Source organism: Cnephaeus nilssonii, assembly GCF_951640355.1.
Source record: "Cnephaeus nilssonii genome assembly, chromosome: 13".
NCBI lineage: Eukaryota > Metazoa > Chordata > Mammalia > Chiroptera > Vespertilionidae > Cnephaeus > Cnephaeus nilssonii.
In genome coordinates, this window is record NC_137084.1 from 29,045,992 (window position 1) to 29,063,807 (window position 17,816).

The following is a 17,816-nucleotide window of genomic DNA, read 5'->3' on the forward strand; positions in this document are numbered from 1 at the left end:
CTCACCACGTAGTCAGGGAAGCAAATAGAGAGATGAATGGAAAACAGTATAACTAATACTCTAATAGAAGCAGTGCATAATATACAGTGATAAACAAGGCACAAAGGAGAGTCAGCTATTCATGGGGTTGGCAGCTAATTGATTAAATTAACGTTCTGATTAATAAAAAACTGAAAAGGCATGGAGAGAAATATTTCCTTTCCACCCTTAGTGTTGTAACTCTTTGAGGATAACTTAGCCTCAATAAACTATTGGCTAAATATTAATAAGAATAAATATAAAAGAAAAAAATTAAAACTTAGGCTGTGACTATTTTGCCTTCTGCAGGTGGTGTAGATGTGTAAATAAATCACATCAGTGGGAATATAAATCACATATCACTTCCTCCCATATTCAGGCACTTGGTAAATAGGCCAGTCTGAAATTCCAAAGTCAGCCAGCTCTGGGCTGCTTCAGAGAGAGCCTCTGAGACCTTAGGTTATCTTAGAGATAACACTAATGAGCATTTGGATATCAGAAGGCCAGCCCAGGCCACAGAGGTCAAGCTATGGTTGTCCATAATAAGTGAAAAAAATTCAGTTTCCTGGGAGAGGTTTAATATGAAGGGCCCCCAATATGGAGTAGCCAGAGCGATGTGAAGGAACTCCTGAGGAGGGACAGAAGCAGAGCAAGGTAGCAAAGTAAAACCCTTTCCTTTCCCCAAAATCGCAATAAAGCCTGCTGTGCCACCAAATGCTTTGAGAGACCCGATTCTGCTTTTGATGGGGAGGATTTGTTGTTGTTGTTAATCCTCACCTAATGATATTTTTTTCCATTGATTTTTTTTGGAGAGAATAGAAGGGAGGGGGAGTGACAGGGAAACATTGATGTGAGAGAGACACATCCATTGGTTACTTCCTTTTCATGCATGGCAACCGGGGCTGAGGACCGAGCCTACAACTGAGGTATGTGCCCTTGACCAGAACTGAATCCAAGATCCTTCAGTCCATGAGCTGACACTCTAACCATTGAGCAAAACCGGCGAGGGTGAGTATTATTTTTTAAATGACACAGCTGAGTTTCGAATCTGGATTCATTTTGGAGAAGAAAGAGAACAGGGAATAGAGTGAGATCCTGGGTGTGATGGGAGCAGAAATTCAGAGTCAGGGATGGCCATGAGAAGGAAAGTTGCCTCCTCTCCCCCACCTTAATTCCTCCGAGCCTAACTCAGAGATTTGCAGAACCCCTGGAGAGAACTGGATCCTCATCTGCTGAGGGATAGGAGTGTATGCAAATTTAAATAAGAATGTCTCCTGACAAAAGAGATGGGAGCAGGGAAAATGTATATAAAAGATGAATACCTAGATTGTCTGCGGGCAAAGAGGTGAAGGAGAAGAGGAAAGTAGCCTTGGATTCCCTAGTCCATGCAGGTGGTTACAGCCTGATCAGTCCTGGTGACATGGTGAAGCTCCCCCTGTGTTTTGTGCTGAGTACCATCTAGGCCTGTACCTGCAGGGAGTAAAGTGTAGGGGACTGAGCTATGTCCAGATTCTTGGCTGAATCTTACCTGCAAGCTTTTTTCTTTCTTTGTTTTTGTTTTTTTTTTTTTGCTTGTTATTTTTAATACTCTACCCACTCTTTTACTATCAATTGTATCAATCGAGAAGTCTAGCTAGTTGAGTTTCAAACTGATCTTTTTTAAAAATTAGATTCCTTGTTTTGTATCATCCATTCTTCTTTCCACGCATTAGACCTGACAGTCCCAGTAATCATGATGATGCTGGTAAGAACCACAATTTACGAAGCTATTCTTCCTGTGTGCCAGGAGCTACAGTGAACATTATACATACCTCACCTTTAATCCTCACAACAATCCCATGACGTGTATGACTACTGTTATGTTCATTTTACAGAAGAGAAAACTGAGGCCCAGAGAAGTTTTAGTATCTTACCTAAGCCCCACAGCTAAGTAAATAGAAAAGCAGGATTTGAACCCAAGCACTCCGACTCCAGAGCCTGAACTCTGAATAGTGGGCACTAGTGTTCACTATACACTATGAAAGGTATAACAATAACAGTAGAAATGATGATGATGGCTTCCTGTTGAGATGTGCCTTTGTACACTTCATTGCCGTGACCCCCAGAGCACTCCTGTGTGGTGGCACAATTGCTCCGTTTTCACCGTTGAGGAAATAGGCAGAAAGGCTCCGTAAGCACCCAGGGTTGTGAATGATAGTGGTCTTAATAGTGAGGCCAGGAATGGGCGCAGGCCAGTTATGGGGCCCGTTGGCCTAATGCTCAGGCTCTGAGACAGAGCTACCTGCTTGCTGGTGTCCACTGGGAGGCAAAGGTGGGCCAGTGGTCCTTACACAAGACGTTTAAGAATCACTGGGCTGCTTGTTACTGGGGGTGCTTGTTGAAAGAACAGATCCTTAAAATCTCATCCCCCAAGAGACATAGAATTCTGAACCTGGGAGTCTGCATTTTAAACAGCACTTGGTGACTCTGAATCAGCTGGCCCTCACGCTTTGCTTGCAGCCTTGGCTGTTCATGGGAGTCACCTGGGGAATTAATAAATTAAGGCTGCCCAGGCCCCACCCTGGACCAATCAAATCAGACTCTCTGGGAATGGGGCCCAGGCATTGGTACGTTAGTAAAGCTCTCTGGGCGCAGGCAGATTGAAAAGCACTTTAAGAAATGCTACAAAGGCTTTGCTCTCTCAACCCTTTAGAATGGAGGACTATTAAGGCAATAACCTGGATAATTGTAATCAATTGACAGCCAATCTGAAAAAAACTCAGGCCTTCTTTTACTTTCTGAGCAAGATTTTCTCATTGAGAGGTACCTACCCTCAGCCAGTCTAACTGCCCTTGCAGCACAAACATAGCCACGTAATTGCCCAAATGGTGCCTCTAAGTCAGCACCACCAATGGCATTAAACAGCCTGACCATGGCTCCGCGTGGGCCTCTAGGCACTAAGCCACATGTTTCCTGCTGCCCCCTCTGCTGTGCTTCCTCTTTTGGTAGCTGCTCTCATCCTGAGAGCCTCATGCCTATGCTCTGTCTCTGCCCCCGGCGTGGAGCATGGTGAGCATCCACTGGGAGAGGCCAGGAGAGGGGCTCCTGGCCTATGTCTGCCCGTGGGAGGGAGGCCAGTGGTGCCCAGGGCTTGGGGCTCTCAGAGAGGGCGTGGAGCAGTTAACTCTTAGAGGTCTATGCTCATAAAAGTGTGTATTGGCATGAAAAATCTTGACAGTGGACAACTTAAAAAAAGAAATCATTTAGCCCTGGCCAGGTCGCTCAGTTGGTTAGACCATTCCTGATACACCAAGGTTGCGTGTCTGATCTCTGGTTAGGGCACATACAAGAATCAACCAATGAATTCATATATTTATGTTTTTACATATGTGTAAATAAATCCACTAGTAAAGACAAGGTATAGGAAGGAGGGAACCACACCAAATTGTTAACAGCAGGTACTTCTGAGGGGCAAGATAGGAGACGAGTAATTTCTTCTTATTTTATATCATTGCTTTAAAGGGTTGGAGTTATGGGTGGTTTTAAATTACTTTCCCATGGGATTTTCTGTATTTTTCCACTTTCTAATTATCCAGGGAGCACCTATTAAGCCCTATAGTGAGCCAAGCTCTGTGCCAAGTGTCGGGGACATGGAAGTTGGCCTGCTTATACCCATCTCTGCCCTCTGCTTTTTCAGGCAGGAGAGGTGAGCCCTCTCCCAAACAAACAGATAAACATTGTGTTAGCTAACAAAGATGAAAATCCAGTTTTACCTGCATATATGTATATATACTAGAGGCCCGGTGCACGAAGATTTGTGCAAGAATGGGCCTTCCTTCCCCTGGCTGCTGGCACTGCCTTTGCTCTGGCCGGAGCCGCCTTTGTGCCTTTGCTCCAGCCTGAAGCCGCCTTTCCGCCTTCCCACATTGCCCAGAGGCCTGGAGCGGCTGGGGCAACACCCCCAGCCACTCCACGCCTGTGTTTGCAAATTAACCGGCCATCTTTGTTGGGTTAATTTTCATACTCACTCCTGATTGGTTGGTGGGCATCGCAAAGGTATGGTCAATTTGAATCTTTCTCTTTCATTAGTGTAGATAGGATAGTGAATGTGAACTATAAATGAAAACTAAAATTTAAAAAAGAACCAAATAAAATTTTAGATCTGAAAATTTTTTAATATATATATATTTTTAATTCTCACCTGAGGATGTATTTAAAATTGATTTTTAGAGAGAGTAACATCCATGTGGCAGAGAAATACCAGTAGGCTGCCTCTGCACCTGCTGACCCACCAGGACCTAACCTAAACCTAAGTATGTGCCCTAACCTAGAATCCAACAGAAAATCCTTTGGTGTACAGATTGAGACTCCAACCAATTGAGCTACCTGGCCAAGGCATATCTGAAAAAAAAATTTTAAATGTACCTCCAGGCCCTGGTCGGTGTGGATCAGTAGTTAGAGTGTCCTCCTATGCACCAAAGGGTCATGGGTTTGATTCTAGGTGAGGGCACATACACAGGTTGTGGGTTCCATCCCTATCGGATTGCTTGGGCAATTGATGGCTGTTTTTCTTTCTTTCCCTCTCCCTTTCTCTCTCTAGAATAAATGAAAAAAACATCCTTAGAGGAGGACTTAAAAAGAAAAAAAAATGCTGGTTTGGTTCAGTGGATAGTGCTTCTGCAGGTGGACTAAAGGGTCCCAGGTTGGATTCCGGTCAAGGGCACATACCTGGGTTGCAGGCTCACTCCAGGGCCCTGGCGGGGATTCAGCAAGAGGCAACCAATTGATGTCTCTCACATTAGTTTCTGTCTTTCTCCCTCCCTTCCACTCTCTGTAAAAAAAAAAAAAAAATCAATGCAAAAATGTCCTCAGGTGTGGATTAACCAAAACAAACAAACAAAAAAACAAACACCCATCCCCAGTGTAATTATTGAAGGAGCATATAAAGTATTTGTTGAATGAATGGGAAGGGATGGGACTTCGCTTTCTAACTGTTTTAGCAACTCTGCAAGCCTGAGGGTTTATGTTTTTCATTTTAAATTTTATTGATTGACTAGAGGCCTGGTGCATGAATTCATGCACGGGTGGGGTCCCTCGGCCTGGCTGGCGATTGGGGACCATCGGGGCCAATCAGGCCAGCTGGCCCCGGGGGAGAGACTGCGGCAGGCTGGCCAGCCACAGGAGGTTGGCTGTGGGAGCACACTGACCATCAGGGGGTAGCTCCTGTGTTGAGCATCTGCCCCCCTGGTGGTCAGTACACATAATAGCAACTGGTCATTCGGTAACTGGTTATAACGTCACTTAGGCTTTTATATATATGGATTATTTTAGAGAGAGAAAGGGAGCGAGAGAAACACCAGTGTGTTGTTCCACTTAATATGCTCTCTTTGGTTGCTTCTTGTCTGTGCCCTGACCAGGGATCCAACCCGCAACCTTGCTGTATCAGGAGGAGGTTCTAACCCACTGCACTGCGGGCTGCCTGTCAGGGCCCCTCAACAAACCCCTCTGCTGTGCCCTGGCCCCTGCTGTGGGCCGGAGCTCCTCTGCCACAGCAAAGGTTTGGGTTCCATTCTGTCAGGGCACCTACTTAGGTTTCGGGTTTGATCCCCGGTTGGGGCTGACTGCTGCTCAGGAAGTGACTGAGGACTGTTGAGGTCTGTGCGCTCTAGTCATTCAGTGGGGAACTGGGGATCCATTGCCAACATGGCCGACTCCAATCCCCACTACCCCCGGTCCTCCATCGAGGACGACTTCAACTATGGCAGCTGCGTGGCCTCTGCCAGCATACACATCCACAGAGGAGCTCCGGCCCACAGCAGGGGCCAGGGCACAGCAGAGGGGTTTTGTTGAGGGGCCCTGACAGGCAGCCTGCAGCGCAGTGGGTTAGAACCTCCTCTCCATGGTTCGCCAGGCCTGGCTGCTGTGCGGTCACCCCAGGAGGCGGATTTCCGGGTTCCCAGGGAGAGCGCCCTCTGGGCCGGATTCCCAGGGAGAGCGGGGTCCCGGAGGGAAAGCACTTCGCGTCGCCTCCCTTCGGGGCTCCCGGGCTGGAGTGGAGCACCCATTCTGCGCAGGGCTCGGAGGGGAGAGCCGCTCCAGGGAGGCCTCCTAGCTGGGTGCTGAGAAAATAAAACTGGAGTCCTTCCTCCTTGAACCCTGTCAGCTTCGGTGCAGGAAGGGGCAGATGAAAGCCTCAGCAGCCTTACTGGGGCATCATTAAATAAAGATTTTTTTTTTCAGTGAAAATAAGTTTATTGTGTAATCAATATTGTGTAATCACTGTGATTTATTGTGTAATCATTGTGATTACACAATAACCTGCATTGAGTTATCTGCTGGGATGCTTGTGCTTTAGGGTATGTGAACGCATTTTATCTTATTTGACGCAGCCTCACGTCCCCCGGCCTCATGCGGCAGGCAGCCATGTCCACCTGCTCCTGCTTATCATTACCTGTGAGGGCGTCCCGGATAATTTGCATATCCCTCTATTATCATATAGGATTATATAGGATAACAAAGTCACTGACAAGCAGGGTTCTCTCCTAAGATGAGCAGGAGCTGTCACTCATGAGATCCCGCCTGTCTTCCCTTCCTTCCCGGGAAGCAGCTCCTCCCAGAATCATTCTCTACACAAGTGCCAAGACCACCCCTGAGCAGCGGGAATAGGAAATCAATTCTCTTCTCACTGATCTCTGAAGCTGTCTCTACAGCCAGTGATGCTGGCCTGAAGACAGAGTACCCGTCCTGCAGAAAGAGAGGAGACAGAGGAGAGAGGGCCCCAGTATGCCTGAAATGAACCCAGCCGGGGATGTGTGAAAGGCAATTCTAGTTCACACTACCCCTTGGCTGAGCTCAGAGCTGGTATAAAAATTGTCAACAAAGCAGAGACACCCATGAGGATCCTTTGTGCCCTGAGATCATTCGAAGCCACTAAACATAAACAGCTGTGTTGATTTCCGCCTGTTCTCCAAACCCAGGGCAAATAAAACCTCAGAGCTTGACGAGTGGAAAAGAACAAAATATACAGGGATTTTCTTTTCTTTTTTGGCTTAGAGAGATATTGTTTTACAAACAGTGGAGCAAGACACCATTAATTTTTTTTTAATTGCCTGGCAAGTTTCTTGAAGCTCCACATTGTACAAGAATGTTAGACATTTGCTGATAAATTTATCAGGGTTTTCTCCGCAGGGCAGTCTGAGCATGTGTCAGTGTGAATCTGACAATGCCAGTCTCCCTAAGGTTGCACCAAAGATGTCAAGCATCATCATCATCCTGGCTTCTTCGATTCCACAAAGACCACCTTTTCGAACTTTGGGATGTGGAATGAACTCCCATTCAGAATCGGTTGCTTGTTAGGGTTTTATCTTTCCCAAGGCGGGGGCCATGAAGGGTTGGGTTCAGAGATGGAGAATCCAGTCTTCAAAGGCGTCTGGCCTGCAAGGCTGACTTCCTGCTGAGTTATCAAAGACAGCTTTCTACAATACTCCCATGGCCATTTTAGCTCCTTCCTTGCCTTTGATCCTTTATTCTTAACGTTCAATCCTGTCTGGTCTCCACAGCCCCATTTTTTTCTCTTTTCCCCCAAAAGGAACAAGTTGGCAGAGCCCCTTGTCACTATTCCTTGTGTCTAGGTTTCTTTCTGACAAAGTAGAGTGAAGGAGAGAGAAGACTGGGGCTGGAGTCAGGCAGCTCAGGGTGGGACTCCTGAATTCACCTCCGCTTGACTGAGAAAGTGAGGGCCACTTCACTTCTCTGACCCTCAGTTTGTTCATCAGTAAAATGGAAATGATGATATCTATTTCACAGGGTTGTTGCGAGGATTTCAGATAATGGAAACTGAGGGTCTATACTCACTGGTGTGAGTCTAGAACCTTATAGGTGTTATACTCATTTATTCATTCATTTAAATAATATGTTAGTGCTACTGAATGCCAGACAATGTGCTAATCACTGGTGATATAATGCTTGTAAAACAAAGTCCTTTTCTCATGGAACTTACAATGTAATTAGGGGAATGGACAATAACTACATTATCACATCAGAGAATGTATAACTAACTACTAACTGAGGCATCTGTTATGATAGCAGATAAAGAACCTAGATCCCCTTTAGACTGTTGGGCTGCCAAAGCTTCCAGAGAAGTGATGTTTGTGATGATGTTGGGGTGAAATCTGGATGGCAAAGAGGGTAACCAGGCAAGGATGGAGCCAGTGTGCTGGGGGTGGAGGTTTAGGCAGTGAGCAAGAGCTGAGTCCCCCCACATTCTCCTCCCTCTTACCCATGGGGTCAGAGACAATGTCGAGGTTTACTGAAGTGGAAAGAGTCCCACAGATATGCATAGACACAGATCCCTTCCCCAGGATGCTGGATGATGCCCTGGAGTGTCAAGTGCAGGTATCTTCCCACCGCCACCACCAATGGCTGCCTTATCGCAAACCGCCGGCAATGCCTGAGGCCATCATCTGCAAGGGAGATGCCTCTTCCGGAGAGAGGCTTTGTTTTCAGCAACCAAAACAAATTCATACTGGAATCTTCCTGACTTTTCCAAATCCACAATTAAAGTCCACACTTCGTGGCCCAGGTACCATGTTACCATGCAGGTGCAGAAAGCCCCAGGGGATGGTGATAGGGTTGGGGGTAGGAATGAAGTAGTTATGTGCCAGAGACTTCATTTAATGTCTCCAAATAATGCTAGGAAGTAATATTTTCTCCCTTTCACAGATGAAGAAACTGAGGCACAGATAGGTAAAGTAGTCATTTCCCCAAGGTCACACAAAAGAAATCAGAAGAAGCAGGATTCAAATCCTAAATCATCTGCTCCCAAATTCCACTCTTTTTCCATGACATCCTATTTTATCTCAGTCACCTGGCCTGAGCCCCGGATTCTGCTGCTTGTTTTCTGAAGGTTTGGCAAATCACTGCCCCTCAGCAACATGGCACTGATCCCCTGTGGGCCACAGAGTGGGGCCCTGGGCCAGCTGCCCGTGCCCACACCTTCCTACAGCAGGTGGCTGACAGCAGGATGCAGAGGACCTGGGCAGGAAGAGAGAGAGAGAGAGCGCTTCTGTCTGCATCCTAGAGCAGGGGCTAAGCCACAGTGTACTCGAGTTCAGGTATGGAAATGGTCTCTGGGAAATTTCGAATCTTCTATGTGCTCCTCTCTTTCCTCCTCCCTTTCCATGCCACACACACACACACACACACACACACACACACACACACACACACACACACTCCTCATGCAGCTTGCATCTGGCGGGAAGGCATGCCAGCCGAGGTGTTGAAATCCATGGAGAGTCATGCTTTGGCACCTGTGGAGTACTTTTCAGCACTTTGGAATGACAGCTTATTCGTCCACACAACCCTTCCAGAAAGGTTGTCTGTGTGCCATCGTGGAGAGAGGGAATCAGAGCAGAGACTGGGAGTGGTCAGGCCAAGCTGGAGTTGAACTTCTCACCCCTGCTCCTCGCTGGGAGCCGCGGGGCTCTCACAGGTACCTCCTACTCCTGGTTCTGCTGTTCAGTTCCCAGACGACCTTGGGAAAGCCACCAGTCCCCTCGGCCTCAGTTTCTCATCTGGAGGTTGTTCAATGGCTGTCAGCCTGGGCTGTCTAGACGCATAGGGTCTGAGGACACCGTAACGGCAGATCATCAGGCATAATAACAGCTGCCATTTACTGAGAGCCTGAGGCACACTTCCTAGGTGTCTTATGAATAACATCTCCAATTCTTCAGACAAACCTACAAAGTAGGAATGCTCACCCTATTTTATAGATGAGAAAACAGATCTTCCTACAGGTCAAGGGACTCACTCAATACCCTGTAGTAAGTAGTAGAGCTGGGATTGGAACCCAGGCTCATGTGTGTAACTGTTCCAGCCCACTGCTTCAGAGAGGTAGCCTCTCCCCTGGCTTAGCTAACGGATAATGTGTTTCCAGCCCCTCCATGGCCGCCCTGTCACAGCTCAGCCTGCGCCCTGTGATGAGCCAGCACTGGGCAGCAGCCTGGGAAGGCTCTGGTGGCTTGACGAACAGTGGGCACAGGCGCTGGGTAGGCAGTGCAGCTTCCAGGGAAGGGAGGCACAGAGCCAGCTGCTCTGGGGCTGACCCCACAGGTCCCGATAAGATGTCTAAGCAAGAGTTTAGTGGGGAAAAGGAGTAGGAGGCCCTTCTCACATTCCTCCCCACTCAGCACGGAGCTGCTGTCAGAGCTGATTGCCATCACAGAGCCTCTGCACCTCAGCGCTCTCTCCCGAAGACGCTGACCTACTTTCTGTTGTGTAGACATGTATCCGGAGCCCCCAGCTAATACCTTCGTACTCTAGTTGGTCTAGGGGAGAGCTAGTCCAATCATCTACTGAATAAGATCCAGTCTTCTGGTTCGGGCTCCCAGGGGCCTCCCTGCCCTGCCCTTGCCCATCTCTCCAGCTTCTTCTTCCTAGTTTTTTGTTTGTCTGTTTGTCACATGCTCTCGTCATTTCCAGACACGCCACCCATCCCATGCATCCACACTCGAAGAGGCAGGACAGTTCAAAGGTCAGCGCAGCTCTCTGCAGGCAGACCGCCTATGGTGCTATTCTTTTCCTGCAATGCTGGATAACCAAGGGAGTCAACCAACCTGTGCCTCAGTTTCCCCATCTTCAAAATGAGTACGTTAGTGGTATCTATTTTATAGGATTATTGTGAGGGTTAAAGAAGAAAACACACGTAAAGAGTACTTTAAAAAAGGCTCCTGGCCCAGCCAGTGTGGCTCAGTGGTTGAGCACTGACCTATAAACCAGAAGGTCATGGTTTAATTCCAGGTCGGGGCACATGCCTGGGTTGTGGGCTCAGTCCCCAGTGGGGGGTGTGCAGGAGGCAGCTGATCGATGGTTGTCTCTCACCATTGATATTTCTATCTCTCTCTCTCCCTCTCTTTTCCTCTCTGAAATAAATAAAAATGTATTTTTTAAAAAATGCTCCTCGATTATTCTACTGTGCAGCCAGGGTTAAGGGGTCCTTGGTGTCAGACTGTGATCCCCAAGAGAGTGAGGAGGCACCTTACTGTGCGTGCTTCAAGGAATCAGGGCTCAGGTTGGCACAGTGACTGGCACAAGCTGCCATGCTGGAAATAGATTTTGAGTGAATAGATGATTCTTCTGATTTGGAAGATTAAAAGGTAAACAATCCTTTCCCCAAAGCCAGACATTTAATCACTCCCAAACCCAATGTAAGCTCCAAACCAGCAAACCATGATGCTGGTCACTGAAAGGCCCTGCAGGTTGAGGAGTCCACTGTGAGATGCTGAGTGGACGGGGCCTGTCTGAGTAGATAACGTCAATATTGAAACTGGACAAGCTTGGAAGAACAGAGTAAATGAGAGCCACACAACTCACAAAAGGGAAAGAGACTTTCAACATGAGACAGATTTTCCAGTAAAGTCAGTGTTTGGATGTTGACCCAAGGTTTCTTGCTTGTTTGTTTGTTTTTGGTCAGGCTTCCAAGTTTCAGGGCCCGTGCCAGCTTCAGACTCGAAATGGACAAATGCGCTTTCTGAGTCCTCACACCTAATTCCAGATGGAAACACCGGCCGTGCTTCTGACCAGCTCCACTGCTGGAACAGAAGTTATTCTTAGCACAATGGTGTGGGTGGCAAGCCAGGCTTTTCTCTTATGTGATTGATGTTCAATTAGGCTGCTGAAAACTAGGACAGCATTTCTATGGATGGGGGATAAGGTTGGAGCGGGGCGTGACCCAGCATCTCGGGGTCATGTAGCATTTTGCTTTTTCTCTGGTGGTGTGCTGCCTGACAGGGACTCATCTGAGGCGCTATTAGCATATGAAGCATAATGGAATTCAATGCAGAGGACCAGGTGCTGGCTTTGTGCTAGTCAAAATCCATGGGGAAAAAAGGCCAGCCTGTGTTCTTTGACAGAACTTAGGTGGTAAGTCAGAAGGGACAAAACCTTTAAAAACATGTGATAATAAAGGACACATTTCTAGCTTGCACCTGCACCCAATCGAGGCAGCCGGCTGAATTAAAATGTACACAGTGACCCAAAGTTAACAGGTAATGTGACAGAAAGTCATGCCAGCAAAGCCTAGAACAAAGGGCTGGGACCAACCATTTCTCAAATGCCCGTTCTGTGCTGGGCATTTACAGATAACATCTCATTTCATCTTTGCAGGGTAGAGTATTTTCATTTCCTGTTTACAGACAACAGAACCAAGGTACAAAGAAGGTAAATAACCACTTCAGGTAGTGAGTGGCAGAATTGGGTTGTGAACTTCCATCCCAGCCTCCTGCGTCTGTGGTGTGTCCTGGGCTGGCGAGCTCTGACTCAGCCCCCTCAGGAAGGCCACCTTGGGCTGCCCACTAAGGGCAAGTGACTGCACCTGCCTGGAGGAGTGAGCGAGGAGGCAGCAGCTGGAGGTGATTCCCTCACCAAGTGCTCTGGTGCCAATGTGTCCTTGGCCTGGCTCGGCTGGAGTGAGCTCTTCTTCTTTTTTTTTTTTAATCCACACCCAAGGATATCTTCTTATTGATTTTAGAGAGAGGAAGAGAGAAAGAAAGAAAGAGAGGGGGGGGAGAGAGAGAAAGATAGAGGAGTGAGAGAGAAACATCAATGTTAGATTGCCTCCTGTACGGGCCCTGACCGGGGATTGAACCCACCACCTAGGTATGTACCCTGACCAGGAACTGAACCTGCTACCCTTTGTGTGTGTATGTGCGTGTGTATGTGTGTGTGTGTGTGTCTGTGTGTGTGTCTGTGTGCGCGTGTGTGTGTATGGGACAACGTTCCAACCAACTGAGCCACCAAGCCAGGGCTGGAGTGAGCTCTTGATCAAAGCAGCAATAGCCTCCTCAGGCAGGGGCATAGATAGTGCTTTGCTGTTGGCCATGGCCAAGGGGAGCAGCAGGGGACTCTTGAATGGCAAGACAGGCTTCAGAGACTGTGGAGGGACATGTGAGCAGATCCCACCAAGCTGGGGGAAGAAAGGGCCCCCCTTTCAACCTAGGGAAGTACAAGGAAGACCTAACGTGGCCAAGAGTCCAGCTCTCTGCTAAATGGACTTAGACAAGCTATGGCCATTGGTCACTGGGTGTGCCCCCCAAATCTGTCTGCATGAGCCAAGTAAGCTCTGCTATCCCTTTCTAAGGAAAGGAGGAGCCAGGCACCACCAGGTTGACCCCAGAGACCAAGGACATTGGAAGTGACACCGAGAGGATGGCTTAGTGGCCAATTCAGGAGAACCGAGTTCTGGCCCTCCTTCTCTGTGACCAGAGCTGAGTTACTCGTACCCTTCTGAGTCTCAGCTGCTTCATGTGGGAAATAGCGATAAAACTAACCTCTACCGCCAGTGGACGTTGGAGATGCTCTGTCTGCCCTCGACTCCCTCTTACCATCTCCATGGCCTTCTCCTCCCCCAGCTTCTAATGGCCAGCACCCGTTACCTTGCCCAGAGGCCTGCCTTGGGGCTACTGCAGCCCCTTCACCCACGTTCAGAGACTTGAAAGTATCTAAGCCTTTACCGTCCACCCCTCCCCCCGCCCCCCAGAGGGAGCCTGTGGCCAATGATGGACTGTGGGTATGATAGCCCAGCTCACTTGTCTTCACATGGGACAAACTCTGAGGTGTAACTGAACTTCAGAACTCCCCACAGGATGACGATTTTGCCTCAAATCACACGTCCTCACAGTCCCTGTCCTCCTGCTTCCCCCTCCCAAACTGGTTTGTCCCATTCCTGTCTTTAATAAATCACAAATCCTTAAATTCTACTCCTCGAGAACCCAACCCAAGACACCGCTCCATTGGGTTATTATGAAGATTAAATTGCGTGATTCATTGATTCATGAAAAGTGCTTAGTTCAATGCCTGGCACACAGGCAGTAATCAATATATGGTAGCTGTTTATTTCTAGATGGAACCAGATGATATTGTCAATAATGAATATTTTTTATTAAAAAATGGTAATTTCATATGGATCAACCTAATGATCTTTTATAGTCCAATCTCCTAACAGCCCCCTGCCTTGTTCTAATGAAGACCATAGCCTGTCCTGGTGGGTCCTCAACTCAGTGTCTTTTCCCCTGGTCTGTCCTCCTAGAAAAATGCTGGCTTCAAATGAGCCCCTGGTTGCTGCTGGCATTTGGGTTTTGCTGGCTGGGGCTGGGGCTGGGCACAGAGCACTTGTTATTTAACCTGAAAGCCCTGTGAACTAGGGCCCCACCTAAAACGGGAGAAAGGGCAGGGGTGAGGGCGGGGGAGATCAATCACTACTTGTCAGGTGGAAAGAACCAGATCATAAATAGGAAAAATGTTTTCAACTTCCCCCTAGGGCAGTGTTTTGTAAATAATACATTTTTGTTTTATTTTCCTGAAAAGATGACTTTGGTGGCCTCTTCAAGCAGGCTGCTGTGAACCCGCTCTTTGAAGGGCCATGTGTTTTTATGGCACATTTCAGCATCAAACACTGAGTAAATGAATACTGTGTTTGTGTCGGCATGGCACTTCTGGCTGACAGACATAAAAACTGCATGGAAAATTGCTGTTTATATTTCCTCCAGCTATCACTGCTCCAACCTCATGACACTGGGGAAAGTTTACGGTACAAACAGCCCGTCTGCTATCTCACTGAAAACACAGCATCCCCTCCCCTCCCATCAGGAGGGGACCCTGTGGAGGGTGAGAGTCACGCGCAGTCATCGCTTCAAACCCAGAGGAAACCGAGGGACCAGGTGGAGACGGGGTGGCAGATAAATGAGAGACAGTGACTCTGAAAATATGGGGGCAGGAGGCACCCAATGACTTACTGCAGTGGCAAGTCCCAGCCATAGGTAGCCAGGGAGCTACTGAGCTTGGAGAGCAAGTTTTGGTCAGGTCCTCATGTAGCAAGGAATCTGGACAAGTAGCAAAATCTGTTCTGGGATTAGGTGTGGGAGGCAGCCTACTGCCTGGGAACCTTGGCTGCTCTGTGACCTCAGTTTGGAGCCCACCAGGTGTGCGACAGCACATAGAACACTTATCGCCAGGTATAACTGACATCTTATTTGCTTATTTACTGTCTCCCCCCACTGCTCCCCTCATCTCAACACACATGCACACATTTGAATACAAGCACCATCAAAGCAGAATTTTTTTTCCCCTGATGCATTCCTAGAGCCTAGAACAACACCTGGCACATGACAGGTACTCAATACATATTTGTTGATTGATTGAAATATGATTGCCTATATGGTCAATATGCAAAAATGCCTACAAGGACCGATAATGATATTGAAGCATTAAGTAAAATTTGATTTTGCTCACTCTACTCTACTTAGAAAGGCAGGAGAAAATCCAGTAAAACTTTGAAGGATTTGCAACAAGAAGGAGCGAAACAAGGAAGAGTTTTTGCTTTATCAGAAAACACCATTAATCAGAACATTCTTAATGACGATGTTTTGTCTGTAGAGCACAGAGTGTTTAGATGTTTCCAGATATTCATATGTTTAGCATTAGGTAGCACCAAGCTATGAGCTTTCTCAGACAAAAGCAAGCTAAAGCAAACATTTGGTTGAGGAGCCAAATGACCCAGTTTCTCAGACATTGGTTTCTAGGGGGTACCTGTGAACAGAAGTGCCTGGTGAGTCGCCTGCAAGTCACAGATGGGGGAAGAAGTGGTAGCATTCGTTCCGGTTCAGACAAGACCCGAAACATATACAGGGAGACCGTGAGCTCACGTGGGATTTCTCCCAGAGAGTCTGTGAGCATGGCCGGAACTGTCAGATGATCCCATTGATGTCTCTTTGGCAGAGGAGCCGCACCCGAAGTCACAGAGGGCCCACAGATGTCACGCTGGCACTCCGCCATGGAATCACAGCCTGTGTCTCTCACTGTCATGGTCGGCCCCACACAGAACCCTTCAAACCACCAGGCCAGACAGTGGCAGGATCTGAGCCGTGTGGGAAGTATTCTCAGCCCCACTTTAATTGAGAGCAGAGTGCACACGCTTTCAAGTATTTCACTGTCTATTCTGACACCAGAGCGCCAGTCAGATAGATGGAAGTCTTTAGAACTAGATAAACCCAGTGTTAGCAAGAAATGGAGGAAGAAGGTGGGTTTGGGCCTTCTCGGCCTTGTCTCTAGCTAGGCTACTGTATTCACAGGGTGCTGGGCTGGGTGAGAGTCAGGGCTGCTGTCCCTCCTCATAGTTAGGACTGGAGCAGACCTCTCCCATGACCAGGGTGCAAGAGTGGGCCTGACAACGTGGGGAAAGTCAGAGGAAGGCCCCCCCAAAATGGTCTCATTCAACTGGTGGGCAGGGTGGGGGCGGGGCTGGGATCCACTGAGTGATCGCCTATGGCTGCCCTGTAGCCTCTAGCCACATGAGGCAACTTTGTCCTTGATGGGGCAAGTCCGAACTGAGATATGCTCTCAGTGTAGAACACACACTGAATTTTCAAGATTTTTGTATATAAAAAAAAAGAATGTAACTATCTCATTTTTATAGCAATTATATGTTGAAATGAGAATATTTTGGATATATTGGGTGAAAGGAAATATATTAAAATGAATGTCATCTGTTTCTTTTTAAATGCTGCTACTAGAAAAACAGAAGGCAGCAGGAAAACAGGAAGACCAAACATGAGATGGATTGACTCCATAAAAGAAGCCAGAGGCATGAGTCCCCAGGAGCTGAGCAGGCTGCGGAGGGCAGGACGCTGCGGACATCGCTCATTCACAGAGTTGGAGCTGCCTCAATGGCACATAACACACACACACTAGAAAATTCAAAATCACAGATTCGGCTTAGAACGTATGATATTTCTATTAGACAGTGCTTGTTGAGAGCCTAGTTCTTCTATGTGTGATTCCCAGAGCAGTGGTGGCCTCACCAGGAGCTTATAAAAATGCAGATTCTCAGGACCTGCCCCAGACCTACTAAAATAGCATCTGCATTTTTAATAAGATCCCCAGGTGATTCATTTGCATATTAAAGTTTGGAAAGCACCAGACTCGGTCCTTCCCTAGGACTCTGCTTCATTGTGGTGGCCAGGCCAGCTTTGAGGTCTAAGGCAGAACAGACCCCGGGGGAGAGAAACCTCTGTGCAGTGTTATGGCACTCATGTGGAAGTCACAGGATCTCAGTTCTCTTCCTGCCTCTGCCTTGAAATTGCTGTGCGACCTTGGTTGAGTCACTGCACCTCTCTGGGGCCAGTTCCTCATTCTGCAAATGAAGAAATTGGACTGAAGACCTTCGAAGCTCCTGCAGGAGCTTTCCCTGTACCACCTGGTATGACGGGAAGCTGCTCCTTTTGCAAAGGTTCCTAGACAAAGCCTAGGGAGGGTTTTGTTTTCAGGTTGGCTCTTGTATCAGAATGCTCATGACCTTCAGAATGGTGACATGCAGTCTACATGTGCTGGTATGTCCTCCTTTGGGTCCTGAAAAGTTTACAGGCATACATGGGAGATATTGTGGATTTGGTTCTAGCCCACTGTATGGCAATATAGCAAGGGAATGTGCTCTGAGGCCTCCCTTAATCTTGCTGGGTTTTCAGAGCTAGAGCTACCATATGATTTTTCATCTAAATCAGGCTCTTCTGGTATTGGAAGGAGATGCTATTAATAATGATGCCTGGATAGCAGGCACACACTAAGACTGTCCCCGGCTAAATGGTACCCTTACTCATAGCACAACTTCCTTCTCAGTGATAAAGCTTGATAATACGTAACTATATCCCTATGTTGTGTAATAGACACTGATTACTTGTCTGCTCAGCATCACTCAGACTTGTCCACAGAAGTAGCCACCTGTACTGCAGAGGAGAATAGGTGTGTATACCCCTGGAGACAGGCAC